Source organism: Cibotium barometz, chromosome 15 (assembly GCF_041138505.1).
Source record: "Cibotium barometz isolate CiBa-2024 chromosome 15, ASM4113850v1, whole genome shotgun sequence".
NCBI lineage: Eukaryota > Viridiplantae > Streptophyta > Polypodiopsida > Cyatheales > Cibotiaceae > Cibotium > Cibotium barometz.
In genome coordinates this window covers 27,783,191-27,797,257 of record NC_141060.1, presented here as the reverse complement: position 1 = coordinate 27,797,257, position 14,067 = coordinate 27,783,191, and positions in this window count along the sequence as shown.

Genomic DNA, 14,067 nt, shown 5'->3' with positions numbered 1-14,067 from the left:
GTGTGTGTGTGTGTGGGGGGGGGGATGCACAATATATGTGCATGCATGCATGCGTGCGTGTTTGCACGCGCATGCATGGGTGTGTGTGTGTGTGTGTGTGTGTGTGAGAGAGAGAGAGAGAGAGAGAGAGAGAGAGAGAGAGAGCACATGAAACGAATATAACACAAATCATTATTTCTACCCCATTTTAATTGTGCTTTCATTTGAACCACTCATCATTATTTTGGTCTAGCAATCATCACTTGTTTCAAGGAAGTCTTATCCATTATCTTTCACCCAATAACCTTATACATATATGACCCACTTTTACTATTAGCTCATAGTTAGTTTCTCCCTCAACATTACCCACTTCATTTGTCGCATACCTTGCAAGGTGTTTTTATTTACCCTTACATCGTTAATGTAAATGTCATAACTGTTTTAAACCTACCACCAACCTTGATGAGTGATTTATTTATAGGGAAATGTGCACATTGTGTATACTTAAATAAGGACTTTCTAGCCCCTTGTCAAGTTTGAACCCTTCTTTTTTAAAATATTAAGGAAACTCCTACCCCCCTATATATAGCCCCTTGGCTCTATCAAATTGTTTACATGACAAGATATTCTTAACCTTAGAATAACAACATGACTACACATTGTAAGAGTAAAAAAACAATGCCCACATTTTTAACATGTTAGTAAAGTCATGCATCAAAGTATTACAATTCATGCATCAAAGTATTATAATAGAAAGCATAATCTTCTTGTCAAGTGTAACTCGTAGATAACACAATTATGTACTACTATGCATGATATTTAGAGAATTTGAATATGACCAAATTCATGAATCTCAATACAATTTGTTCAAGTTTAAGCATAGCATTTGTTTTGACACTCATCATATATTTTTCAAAAATTTTAAATGAATTTTGTTCTATGCTGAAATTTCTCTTTTAGAGCAACTTTATGCTTTCTCATGAATTGTGATGCATGTGCCCATGAGGTTCTAATGAGACAAATAGCATAACATCCATAGTTGAAAGATAGTTTTGGCTCCGACCTAGTAGGTGATTTGGTGGAGAGTTGGAGGTGTATGGTTTGAGTCAACCCTACAACCAAGAGTGTCATTATAAAGTGGTGAGGGGGGGGCCACTTAGATGCATGGGTGTGTGTAAAGAAAAAAAACTTGTAATATATTCCAACATTCACATAGGGATCCTTCATAATTTTATATTAGATTTATGGAAGCATCATAATATAACGGATGACTTTGCATAGTGCAATGATATTTTTGGTGCAGCTTTCATTCATGCTACTAAGTTGAGGACTACAAATTTGTTATTACTCAAAGGTGAAAAGAACATAATGAGATAATACATACAAATGTAATCTACTCGATCTCCATGTCCTCTTGATAGAATATAAGCCCGACAATGTTGGCCGTTTTCATTAATCCTTGGATGCAAGTGAGAAACTTGTAAAATAGATATCCTTTCACATGTGCCATAAAATAAGCAATAGTAGACCATGTATCACACATTCATGTATTGTACTCAACTCCCTAAGATGTGAATTTTCACAAATCTTCCTTTTTGTATTAATCAAGTGAGGATGAGTGTCATTCATGCATTCTTATTGTGATCCCATGGGTTCATTGATTAAAAAAACCTACATTTTGAGGATATTTATAGAGCCCCTACTTTTAGATCTTGGACCAATACTATAAAACTTTTTTCTTATAAACAACATTCTACTCAAAATCATTTAAAATGCACCTTATCTAAAAATATATATACATTCTTTTTCCAAAAATATTATGTTGATATTAGATGCTATCTCTTCCATATTTTCTATTAACCCCCCCACCCTCCCTAACCCCCTCCTTGCTCCTAATCACACATGTGGCATTGCAATAATGCAATGAGGATGCTATGTGCACTAATAACTAGCACATAATTTTATGAAGTAAACCATTTAGGCTAGGAGTAAAATGTGAAACATAACTTAAGTCTTATGTACTTTCATTTCCTCATTGTTCTCCAAAAGTTTCCAAGAATATTCAAACATATAAGCATGCTTCCTAATGCACTACAAGAGAATGAAGGCCATAGCTCCAAAAGGTAGCCACAAAATTATAGCGAGAGAAAGTAGTGAGAGAGTGGTGCAAGTAGTGAGATCGATGGCATGGATCATGACATGGCTATTTCATGGCTAAACAGATGGCCACCAGTGTAGTTGTGCCACATGTATAGCTACATTTATAGAGCTGCACCATGCATAGTCATGTTGATAGGGAAAATTTTAGATTCTTGTCGCACGCCTGGGCCACAACACATTGTTGGCATGACCTGCCTGCCTTCTCTTCCATTACCTCATTCATCTTCTTCCTTCCTTGCTCTTCCACAAGCATATACTCTCTTCCACAAGCATAGCACTCTTAATCACAATGGTATGTGCCTTCTATGTTTTTGAATCAAAATTTTTGTATTTTCTATGTTCTACTCTATTTCCTCCTCTCCAATCCCTCTCTCTTTATTGATTTAATACTCTTTCTTGTGTGTTTGGTCTTGTGTTAAGGTAAAGAATCTTTTAGGACATGATCTCTTTGTCTAACTCTTGATGTAAGCTCCAACCCTAAACCCAATGCTCTTGTTTTATGGTTTTGTGCTTTTTTGTTGTTGTTCTATAATTAGGGTTTAGGTATGAGCTTTCTACTTCATACTCCATACATAGAGTATAAAGCTCTATTCTTTTGGTTAGGCATGTATATACACTAAAGATAACTCTTTTATGCATGAGATATACACTAAAGATAACTCTTTTATGCATGAGATATACATAAAAGAGAGCTCTTATGAGCTCCCTTATATTATGTATATGCAGCTATGCATGAAAGAGAGCTCTTATGAGATCTCTTATATGCATAATGAGAGCTATTCATAAAGAGAGATCTCTATGTGCATAACCTATGCACATAGAGAGCTATGCATAAAGAGAGCTCTCTATGTGCATAACCTATGCATGAGCTCTTTATGAGCCCTATGCATGCATAGGTCTCCATGAGCTCTATGTATGCATAGAGGGCTCTACCAAAAGCATGAGCTCTATGCATGCATAGAGGGCTCTACCAAAAGCATGAGAGTTCCATGCATAAGATAGACCCCTTATGCAAATAAATCCCTTATGAAAATGCATAGAGGGCTTTACCAAATGTATGAGAGATCTATGCAGCACTTGCATAAGGACTCTTACCTTATGCATAGAGCTCTCTCTCTTTGAGCTCTATGCATAAGGTAGAGCCCTTATGCCCTTATGCATATTTGCATAAGGACTCTTACCTTATGCATACATTTAAGCTCTATGCATAAGGTAGATCCCTTATGATTTTTCATAAAAAGGGCTCCACCAAATGCATGAGAGCTCTCTATGCATAAGGGCTTTACCAAATGCATGAGAGCTCTATATGCATTTGTATAAGGGATCTTACCTTAGGCATATAGCTTTGCATTTACATAAGGGATCTTACTACCTGATCTTACCTTAGGAATATAGCTTTGCATTTACATAAGGGATCTTACATTATGTAAAGAAAGCTCTGCATTTGCATAAGGGATCTTACTTCACACAAAGATACCTCTCTATGCATAAGAAAGTAGAGCCCTTATATAAAGGGCTCTACCAAATGTATGAGAGCTCTATGCATTTGCATAAGGGCTCTTACCTTATGCATAGAGAGCTCTCTTCTTTAAGCTCTATGTATAAGAAGATTAGATTTGTATAGAGGGCTTTACCAAATGCATGAGAGATCTCTATGCATTTGCAAAATGTCTCTTACCTTGTGTAAACTCTCTTTGAGCTCAATGCATAAGGCAGAGTCCTTATGAATTTTTGAACTCTATGGATAAGTTAAAGCCATTATGCATGTGGTAGAGTCCTCTATTCTCCATTCTCTTTTTTGATCACTATGCATAAGGTAGATCCCTTATGCATTTGCATAGAGGGCTCTACCAAATGCATGGGAGCTCTATGTATAAGGTATAGGGCTCTACCAAATTCATAGAGGGATGTACCAAATGCTTGAGATATCCCTATGCATTTGCATTCGGGCTCTTACCTTACGCATAGAGCTCTCTTTGATCTCTGTGCATAAGGTAGACCTCTATGTATTTGAATAAGGTCTCTTACCTTGTGCATAGAGGTTTCTTATCTTATGCATAGAGATCTCTTAGCATATTTGTTTTCATATATGTCATGTTTCTTTGATGTGTACGTTTTTCATCTATCTTTCACGGTCTCCCAGAGGTAAGCTCTAAACCCATTGCTATTTTCTTTAATTCCACACCCACAAGTGCTATGGGAGTACCTTTTTTCTCACATGCATGAGAGCTCTCTATGAGCTCTATGCATGCATAAAGAGCACTACCTTATAAATATAACTCTCTATGCTGCATGCATAGAGTGCTCTCTATGGATAGAGCACTCTGTGAGATCTATGCATGCATAAAGTGCACTACCTTATAAATATAACTCTCTATGCTACATCCATAGAGTGCTCTCTATGGATAGAGAACTCTATGAGAACTATGCATACATAAAGTGCTCTCTATGCATGCATAGGGCTCTCTTCTCTACTATGAGTTCTTTGTATGTAAAGAGACCTCTACCAAATGCATGATAACTCTCTATGCATTTTCATAAGCGCTCTTAGCTTATGTGTAGAGGATCTAAAAAATACATGCATTTACATAAGGGCTCTACCAAATGCATTTGCATGAGAGCTCTTTGTGCATTTTCAGAAGGGATATTACCTTATGAGCTCTATGCATGAGGTAGAGCCCTTATGCATTTGCATAGAGGGCTCTGCCAAATGTGTGAGACTCCTTATACATGTATAGGGCTCTCTATCTATGCATAGAGTGCTTTATGCATGAATAGAGGGCTCTCCCAAACGCATGAGACCTCTTTTCTTATGCATAGATCTCTCTTTGAGGTATATGCATAAGTGAAAGAGCTCTTATACATTTACATAAAGGGATCTACCAAGTGCGTGAGTAGTAGGTAGCCTCCAACAGTTGCACAATCTTCTTCTACTCCACAATGGGTGCTGAGAGCTCTCTACTCCACCCAACCATAGCCAAAAGAAGAGACATTGCCAAGATTGGACCCCCAACACTTTTAATAACATAATTACCTTTCACATGTGCCCGGACACTCTTATTACTGCTGCCCAGTCACACTAGGGTCAATATCTGGTCTCTTGGCTCCCCTGAACCCCCCATGTGCCTTGCTCGGATGGTCGAGCTCTCTAGGCTCCCACTAATTCCGTTGTCATGACATTACTCCCCCTGTAAGAAGAGTTTTCGTCCTCGAAAAAGAAATTAGGGAATCTCTTTTTTTAGTGTGCTTACCTTTTCCAAGGTAGAACCTTCTTCTGGTCTATCCTTCCACTTAACTAAACACTCTTGTCATACAGAGTGTCGAGTTCTTTTCTCTTGGAAATCCAAGACTTTTTATGGTTCATGTGGTAAGGATGGAGGTTCGATAATTTCTACTAGGATCTCTTGACTGACGAGATTATCGTTATCACCCAACTACTTTTTTCAGTCTACAGACATGAAAAACTGGATGAACTTTAGAGCTTTTTGGTAAAGCTAACTTATAAGCAACACTACCTACTTTTTTAAGTATTGTAAATGATCACAATACCTTGGAGATACAATACCTTGTAAATCTCCCCGTTTTCAAAGAGTCCAACGGCCCATGAGGACTCTACACTAGATCCTCGTGCTGAATATCTGGCACAGTGGTTAGTAAATCAATATGGGCAAATACGCAAACTGGTTTTCTTCTTAATTATGCTCGTAGCATATACTTTTAGATTTGATTGACTCTCTTGATTAGAACATCGCTGTGGATGATTAACCGTACTCAAGCTTAGCATAGTATCCAATAGTTTGAACACAGTATGCCAAAACAACTATTAAACTTTATATCGCTCTATCGCTTACTATGTTGGAAATCAGCCCACATATATGCGACTGATATACTCAATGAATAGCCGAACTACCACTGTCGTTTTGTTGGAATGAACCAACACCTTTTAGTTAACCAATTCTTGATTATCCAAACCGAATCTTAGTCTCTAGTCGTTGGATAATCCCTTAGAACTCTCGAGTTTTACATCTTACTCGTTGTCTGACCATATACTTTACTTCCTTTGGCCAAATCTTTATATTGCAAGTGTCGAATAGCTTGAAATAGTGTCATCCCCTATTTCAACAAAACTTGGTCTTTCAAGACTCTTCATTTCCTTGAACCACTGACCATGACTTGTCATGTGGTTCGAAGCACCTGAATCAACATACCATACATCATCCTTACATGCTCCTACATCATTTCCAGACACAGTATTAACTACATGTTGCATAACAAATAACCTCTCATTATCTTCATTATTTCTGCTAGATTACACATAGTTATTTTGTTACACTTTTCTATTTCACATGTCATTCTGCTTCTTATAGAAATCTGCCTACACATGTCCAGGCTTACCATAGTAAAAACAGCCTCGTGTATCATTATGCTGCCTTTGCGAATTACCACGATCTCTTTGATTCTCCCTGCCTCTAAACTGGCCTCTTCCACTTGTGTGTTATTGTTGTGATTCATGGGACTGTTCAGCCACCACCTTGGCCACGTCCAAGACCTCAACCTCGTCCTCTACCAGAACTTGTGTAGAAGGCCTACTGCTTTGAACTGTTTTTGTTTTGTGAAGACTATTGATCTTCACCCAAATTCTTCTCTTCAATGATCAGCATTGACACCAAATCTATAAAGTTGGGAATGTTTTCCCGAGTCTGAATAGATATCTTGAATGCCTTGTATTTTGGCCCGAGACCACGTAGACATACTTCCACCTTATCATCATCATTCAACAGAAACACCAATAGATGCAAGGGATTCCACAATACCCTTGATCTTCAAGGCATAATCATTCACAAACATGTTTTTCTTCTCCATAGCATAAAGCTCATTCTTCAACCAAATCTTTTGTGCCTTGGTGTTAGTTTCATACAGCTTCACCAAGGTGTCCCATGCCTCCTTGGGTGACTTGGCATCCTGTATATGCCCAATCATGGTGTCCTCTATGCTAATAGAAAGCGAATACATGACTTTCCTTACTCCTTGATTCCAATCCTTGTATTCTTTTACATATGCAGCAATTGGATTAATCTCCGGTATCTCGGGTGCCTCCTCATGTTCACCTTCAATGTAGTCCCAATAGCCTTTTTCCATCAAAAAAATTGTTAATCTAAACCTCCAAGCATGGAAGTTGTTCTTGTCAAGATTCTTTGCAACAATTTGATTAATTCCATCATTTGACATCTTATCTGCAATACAAACTCACCAAAAATAACACTCTTATTTGACATACATAAACTGCTGTATTCTTTGCACAGCATCGGTACTATTCTACACCCAAACTGTCACAACCAGTGATCTCGACTTGCATGCATACACCCAATAGCACCAGTAAGTCCTCTTTGCAGTACACACAATGTCTGCACAACTAATCACCCTTCTTGCAATACCAAAAATAGAATTCTACAGAGAATCAAAACTTACCCCCACAGTGCACGTGAACGCTTTGCGAACTGAAAAACGGAGGTGTAGACGGTCCTAAAACGCGTTCTCGGCCCAAAAAAATTCGATCCAAAGAAGAATATAGCTCCACTCCCGCGACGAAGAAAGCTCCTCAATCGTAGTTCATTTGTCGGTGCCTCCTGAAGATCTCCCGACAAGGGTGTAGTAGACAACACAAAGGGGGAAGAGTAGATGAAGCTCTTACCCTTGTACCGCTTCCTATTCTTCTCTTGCTTGCCACTCATATCTTAGCATGAACTAGGCTCTAGTACCATGAAAAGATGCAAGGGTGAAGGGAGCTTGAGCTCTTGCAAGCATACATACACTCTCGCAAACCTTAGAAGAGAACACACAAGGTGAGAGGCTGAAAATTGTTGTTCTTCTTCAACAAAAGAGGTCTACAAAGGAGATAAAGTGACTAACACACATACTAGAGTATATACAAGAGCGGTCGATAATATGAACACGCTAAAGTGGAGTGGGTGGGTGGGTGTGGACTAGTCACAATGTAGTCCAGTTTTGTAGAATCTTTGGTGCAGATATGTTGGTGCCAGCTACCAAACCCACCAGTGATGTAAATGTCGAACGGTCATGCAGTCGCCTTGTGAGTGTCAGCTCATGTTGAGCTTGACATCTCAACATAAAGCAGGTTGAATTCCAAGATAGTGTCAAAGATTATCAATTGACCTTTTATGTTCCCAATTATATGACCAAAGAACTGATATCTTGGTAGCTTTTCAAAGGACCCTGCAATCCGAATGAGGAACCATCACCAAAACAGTCACCACTAGAATGCTGAAAGCAATCTGCACCTTCGACAAAAATATATTTCTTTCCTTCTCTTAGGGATTCAAGAAATAATAACACTCTTGAGGATCTATCACCTTTAGGGATGCATCGAGTCCTTACCTACCAGCCATGGTAATTCCTTGGCCATGCCTTGACATTGGCCATGGCCAAAAAAGGTGGGAAGCAACCCACATTGACATGGGTTGTTTCCCATCTTCGACGTGGGTTGCTTCCCACATTTTTTGGCCATGGCCAATGTCAAGGCATGGCCAAGAAATGAGTTATGCAAACACTACAAGAGAGACACGCGTGGAGCAAGAAAATATTTTTACATGGCAATGGCAAGCAAGCTAACCTTTTTAGATGGCGTTGAAGATAGCGGATGAATATTTGATGGTGATGGCACTCGTGATGTCTTTGGAAATTGTGATTTAGGTTGTTGCAGCAGCAGCAGGCGATGATGATGGCAACCTCATTGTTGCAAGCTAGAAGATAGGGAAAAAGCAAATCAGATTTTTAGGTCAAAGGTAAACTAGATGAAAATAGGGCATATTTTAAGTTTTATATATTTGAAACCATGTAAAACTTTATTAAAATCCAAAATACCAAAAGTATATTTATGATACATCTAATATAGGCAAAAATAGGAATCATATTCTCAACCATGTGTTCTAAACAAAAGACAAAACTATACATCCTAGAGTACCCTATTCGTCTTTATCCTCAAGCTCATCTTCATCATCAACAACAACAAAAACAACATCATGCTCCACATCATCATCAACAACATGCTCCTCATTGTCATTATCCTATACAAATAGAAAAAAAAATACATAGATAATTGTAAATTTTATAGAAAATATAAAAGAGAATATGATATACTATTCAATTCACCTCAATAGGAGCTTGAGCGATTTCCCCCTTTTCAAGAACTTGTGATTGCCATGGTTCTCTATCATGATGTATTCAACAATAAATAACCATATTTAGCTTGTGTTTTCTAAAAAAAACAAATTTACTATCTCAAGCAATTTTATGAATAAGATGAAAAGATGAATCAAAGAAAAAAAGTGGTAGTACTTACAAATTTTGCACAACCGTGGCTTTCCCACTCAAACCATACTGGGAGGTCCCCATCATAACCAAATTGCATCGAGCTGTTGCTCATGGCCTTGTGGGTTCTCTCTTAACTTCTTCTCTATAATTCTCCACTCCTTATTTGTGAGAAATGGCTAGGATAGGGGCCACCATGCTTTACCCATCGACATATGGTCAACCTCCCCTATTGGAGAGAGGCAATTTCATTTGCTCTTTGGTCCAACTTTCAGCCAAATACATGCCTTGTTAACTCAATAAGGATCCCACACAAAAGCCCGGTGGTTTGCTTCAGCCTTTACCCATACCAACCATTATATGTTATAGTAGGAGAGTATTTTTCCTTACCTTATAGTATATACTCTTATCTCTTTCATTTATGGTTATAGAGAAGAGAATAAGATAGAAGAAAATCCATCCATCTATCTCTCTCTTGTGTCTTGCAATCTATCTCTCTCTTGTGTCTTGCAATCTCTTGTGTGTGTGTGTGTGTGTGTTTACTTGCAAGTAACTCAATCTCTCCCTCTCCCCCACATTCTCTTTATAGTATAGACAATTTAATTGAGAGATGAGGAAGCAAGAAAGAGCTAAGAACAAGGAAATCCAGGAAGTGGTACATGGGTGAGGATATTTCAACCTCTTTCCCTCTTTGATTTTGGACTAGCATCTTGTAGACATGGAAGTCACAATCTCAGTTTGAGGCATCCTCCTGGGTTGAAGAAAAAAGACCCCATTATGTGCAGTTAACTTTGTTAACTAAAATTTTACATGTTTCGAGGTAATTTTGGCACATTTTGAGCCCCATTTTGGCTCTGTAAGTTTTTCGTAATGACATGTCAATTTTGATTGTGTATGCACAAGTTCTGGTTTGGTGCAAAGTTCCAACAAAAATTTGGTTGTAGAATAATCTATACAGAGAATCTAAGATTTGCAAGTTATTGGTGGATGTATATTTATGTAACAATTGTAGTATAGCAGGTGTACGGTACCACTCTTTAAAGATTATAGGTTTTCTAGTAGAGGTAGAGACAGATCATCATCTAGAGGTTGAGGTGCATGTTGTTTTGGAAATAGAAATCATGGGCAACAACAATAGGAATCTAATGTATAAACAAGTGGAAGAGACCACTCTAGAAGCAAGGGGAGATAGAGAACCAAGGTGGTTAGCCAAGAAATCAAAATATAAATAGCATATAGTGATATTAATGTGGCAAACCAAGGCTCATGGCAAAGGAATTCTATAAAAAGTCGAATGATATTAAAAGTGGAAAGTTTCCAACAAAGCCACTATACATTATCAAGTAAACAATGTGATGAAAAAAGTGAGTAGATGTTTGTGAGATGTAGTACATGCTCAGTTCCACAACATGAGATATGTCAGGATCAGGAGATATTTGTTACGTGGATTATGGCACCTCTAACCACATGACTAGTCATAGTCAGATGGCAAAGGATAACAAAAATGGCATGATGTTTACTTTGGATGTTAACATACCTGAGGTGAAGGCAACCATATGTTTGTGCAGCATGAGACATGTGTCATTGTATATTGACATATGGCACAAGCACATTAGTCATATGAATATACAGTGGGCTGAAGTCTACGAAGGCCTAAAATATTGTTGTAGGTTTGTTTTAAATTCAAGGTTGATTGTATACACAAAGTATATGAAGCATGCCATCTTGGTAAGAAGGCTAAACATGATTTCTTACAGCATGTCAGTGCTGTAAGGCCATTGTATGTTATGCATTTTGATATATGAGGACCGACCATGACTATAACAATTATAGGTTATAGGCACTATGTTTGATCACACTAGGAAAATGTTTTATGTGAAGGAGAAAAGTGCGGTTTTTTCTCATTTTCAAAGATTTAAAGCCTTGGCCAAGAAGGAAAAAGGTATGTAGATCAAATGCCTAAGATCAGATGATGGGGGATACTATTTCACCAATGAGTTTAGTGATTTCTTAAGGAAGTAGGTATACTTTACAATAAAATAGTGTTGAAGAAAGAAAAAACAAGCACATTGCAGAAGTTGTCCATGCCATGATGTCTGAAAAGAATATGCCACATTATTTTTGGGTTGTAAACAGTAGTAGTTGTGTACATTGTAAATAGGACTCCCACTATAGCTATTCATTGCATGATGCCTAAACAAAAGTTAAATGCATAAAACCAGATGTCCCAGTTAAAAGACTTTGGATGTATTATATATGTGCATATTCTCAATGAACTGAGAAAAAAGTCAAGGTAGATAAATGCATCTTCATTAGTTATGCTTTGGAGCTGAAAGATTATAGATATTATAACCCTATCACTTGTGAGATGTGAGTAACATAGATGTTGTCTTGAGATGAGTAGCTAGCATACACTAGTGAATGTAATGGAAGGTGTAGACGTAAAAAGTAATGATGTTGCTACACATGTAGAGTAGTACTCACAAGTGCTTAGTGGACTAAGAGAGTCCTCTATCATTGGATCTAGTTTAGTCCATGTAAGAAGTAATGATGTTGCACCATATGTATAGTACTCACAAGTTCTTAGTGGACTTGGAGAATCCTCTATCATTAGATCTAGTGTTAGTCCATGGTCAGGTAGGTTGAGGACAGATATAGGTACATATGCATCACAAAGAGAAGGAAAAGGTAGATCAACCTTTTATGCGTGATCTATCATAGGAGGTCACTCATATGTGCATATTGACTCTAGTGCCTAAAGGAAATCATGAAAAGGGAAGGAAAAGGCAGATTAACCTTTTGTGCATGATCTATCATCCATAGCAGGTCACTCATATGTGTATGGTGATTTAGTGGCTCGGAGTAGAGCCTTGATGAGGAGCTTGGCATTCTATCATTGGTTACTCTTGGTGTGAGAAGAACCATGGCTATTTTGAGGACACCTAGTAGTGATCTAGGTATATATAGGTTTAGAGGGTTAGGTGCCCTATTGATAGGTTGAGATATGATGGATATATCGCCCATCATTATGCCTACATGGTATATATAGGTCTAGAGGATTAGGTACCCAATTGATAGGTTGAGATATGATGGATATATAGCCCATCATTATGCCTACATGGTTAAAGTAATACAAGATTTGGATCCCACTTGTTTTGAGTAGGCACTTGGAAATAAAAAATGGGAAGATGTCATAGAGAAGGAGATAGTAGAATTGGATACAAATATAATATGAGAATTATAATGCCTTTGCCTAAGGAAAAAAAGGCAATTGGATGTAAGTGCGTGCATATGGTCAAGCATAACTCGGATGGATCATTGAGTAGGTATAGGTTTACCAAGGGTTATGCATAGATCTATGGCATTAATTATGAGAGGAGACATTCAGCGTGGTTACAAGAATGACAATTATGAGAGTTATCATATGGTTGCACAACAAAGGGGTTGGTCTTTACATCAAATGGATGTAAAGAATGCCTTCTTGCATGGTGATTTACAAGAAGCATACATGATGTAACCACTCGTTATGAGAGTGATACACACCTAGATTTTGTGTGTAAGTTATGCAAAGCCTTGTATAGCTTAGAGAAGACACCTAGAGCATGGTCAAACAAGATCAAGGAGTATCTTGTTACCATTGAATTTTAAATACCCATGTAGATTTTTCACTTTATGCAAAAAAGAGAGAGACAAGGATCATGCTATTGGTAATTTATGTGGATGACTTGATTATCACTAGTAATAGTGATACTAACATACAAGATATCGGGATACATTTGAAACAAAAGTTTGAGATAAAGTATTTGGGTGAGAGTTACGGTATTTCTTGGGTAAAAAACATGACCATTACTAGATCATACTTGAGATATGTTGTTAGACTTGTGAGTCATTTTATATAGGCCCCTAGGAAGTCACACTTGGATGTGGCTAGACAAATTCTTAGGTACATAAAGTCCACAATTTATTATGGACTTTTCTATGAGGCTAGCACAGAGATATACCAACATGGATACACATATGTTGATTGGGCCGGTAGTATCACATCGTTCATTATACAAATTTTTACCAATTGCCAATGACTTCCTTAGAGCCAACATAGGAATCACTTTAATGCTCCATACCACATTTGATTGGGAATACATGAGGATCATTCAACACATCATTTGTTATGTTGTTCTTTCACTTCTTACACTGAGACCTTCTATCATCCATAGAAAATAATTCACAAGCTTCCCTAAAGTTTTCCTCCTCTTGACATCATCATCCCTGAAGTTCTTTTTTGCATGCTTTTGAAAATTACTCTCCTATGTCATCAATCTCATTTCCTAGAAGTTTCATAGTTTCTTATTATTTATAATTGTATATCTGTTACAATTCTTATGCTTGAGGTATTGTTAAGGCTCTTGATGTTCATATAGGTGGCATAGTTATCCCCTCTGAAAAGATAGCTTCTTCCATTGCCACGATGGAGAAGCATATCATTAGTAGTAATAATAACTTGCTTGAAGCAAGATAATATAGGTCATGAAGTAACACATTGAAGAAATAAAGAAACCATAAGGAACAACAAGTGTGCTAGTAAAAGAGGTGAGATAGACT